Source organism: Antrostomus carolinensis, unplaced genomic scaffold (genome assembly GCF_000700745.2).
Source record: "Antrostomus carolinensis isolate BGI_N321 unplaced genomic scaffold, ASM70074v2 scaffold7622, whole genome shotgun sequence".
NCBI classification, from domain to species: domain Eukaryota; kingdom Metazoa; phylum Chordata; class Aves; order Caprimulgiformes; family Caprimulgidae; genus Antrostomus; species Antrostomus carolinensis.
The window spans coordinates 326-2,560 of record NW_010298879.1 but is presented as its reverse complement, the minus strand read 5'-3'; positions in this window follow the sequence as shown (position 1 = coordinate 2,560).

The window sequence follows — 2,235 nt, the reverse complement described above, 5'->3', positions numbered from 1 at the left end:
TTCCTGAATTCCCACAATGCGAACAAGCTTTCCCCGAACATTGTTTTTTTCCAGACAAAGATGCTTTTATTAGGCTTTACCACTAATCAGAAGTTTGTAATAAAACTTTCCTACAACTAATCAACAATAGATGTGGGAAAGGGGCTAGCTGTCATCTTCCTGGTTAATATAGCTCTGTGTGGGCAATATTGATCCTATTTACAGTTACCACTACTCCTGAATATGGTGAATAAGTATATGATGAGCTGTTTCACGATTATGAAATCATCAACCTTCTTTTCTAAGATTAAACTCAAAGATGAACAATACCGTAAGATGATAGTAGCAGAGACAACAAAGAACAATCACAAATTGCAGACCCTTAAAGAAGAAACATGAGAGGATGAAGTCAAATGATTTGAAGATTTGAAATTCTAGACAGTTAATTCTTAAAATAAAATTAATTTCAGTAATAGCTTTAATGGATTTGGGGGTCTTTTCAAAAAAAACATATCCAGCTTCTGTCCGTAAGGAATCCTTCTATTTCAAAGTCACTACAGAGGTCAGTGGAAATGAAGGGCCTACGTGGCCTTTGTTGGATCCATTTTAATGGATTTGGGGGTCTTTTCAAAAAAAAACATAGCCAGCTTCTGTCCATAAGGAATCCTTCTATTTCAAAGTCACTCCAGAGGTCAGTGGAAATGAAGGGCCTATGTGGCCTTTGTTGGATCCAGAAGCATTTTACCACTCAATACTGCTAGTCAGGAAAAGAATTAGGCTTTTGTTACCGATTCTATCAGCAAAAAATACAATTACTTGGAAGCAGGCAGCAGCCTTCCCAAGAAACTCATGCATTTATCCTGGATTAAGTTAATTTTTACAACAGTTTTATATAACACTTTTTATCTGAGGAATGCATGTTATTTTAGAACTATGTAACAGCCGGACATTAGAGTGTCTGGTACTGTTTACATTCTTAGTTTACACAAGTACTGATATTCTTAGTTTATAGAAGAGGAAACAGATAGAGAAAAATTGAATGACCTATAGCTGATGCCCAAGGTCATCCAATGAACTGTACAAAAGTAGCTATAGAAGTCAGCACTCTTGGCTTCTTATTCTTGTGCTAAACACCAGATAATCCATTAAAACGTTTATCCTATTATATTAGGCTGTTAAGAGTCATATGATATGATGAACTTCTCCAAACTTTGCTCTTTTTTTTTTTTTTTTGGATACAGAAAAAACCCCCTAAAAATAATAACTGTAAACATTCTATTAAAAGGCATAAACAATCTCTTACCTGGTGCTTCAGTAGCAAAGTGTGAAAGAGGCACAGCAACTCAAAGAGAACTTACAGAGAGAGCATTTTTAGCTCACAGTTGTCTTCCTTCGCTGGACAGCAAGGAATTCAAACAGTAATTACATATACTTCGATTTTACTTTCGGCAGGTTCTTCTGACTGCGGAGCACGTAGTCGTTACTTCTGAGGGAGGCAGATCCTCCAGGCAGTTCCTGCTCCAGAAGCCGTTGAGTTTACACCATGTTGCCGAGGCAACTCCCTCCTCACCCCGAGGGCATTTTGCTTGGAGGAGTTTAATGCCAAGAGCAGTGTTGAGCCGTGAAAACAAACACTGTTGAACTAAACGGCAGCATTTTAAGCTCTGCTCACAAGGCAGATCTTCCAGCATCCAAAGGAAAGCATATTTACCTTTTCTGCTTACCTCTATTTATGCTTTTTGAGTACTTTATCTATCTGTACGTCACTTTAACTTTGCAGTCAGTCCCTTCACCTCGACACTCCCTGTTGCTCATGAATCGTTTTCCTTTCAAGCAGCCTTAAACAGCAAACTATAAGGATATTTACTTTTTTTAAGCAGTAGACTATGCTAGGGGAGGAGAAAGGATAAAAGGGGCACAGATGGGCTCAGGCTGAGTTGAAGGGTTTTGAAGGGAACTAGTTTGCCCTGGGACACAGCAGCAGGGTGACATAGCGAGAGGGGAGGACAAGCATCCTGCTTTGTTTTATAGAATCATAGACTGTTGTGAGTTGGAAGGACCCACAAGGATCATGAGTCCAACTCCTGTCCCTGCACAGGACAAGCCCAACATTCAGACCATGTGTCTGAGGGCACATGTTGACCAAATGCTTCTGGAATCTTTTCAGGCTTGGTGCCATGAGCACCTCCCTGGGGAGCCTGTTCCAGTGCTCCACCACCCTCTGCCTCAAGAACCTTTTCCTCATGGCCAACCTCA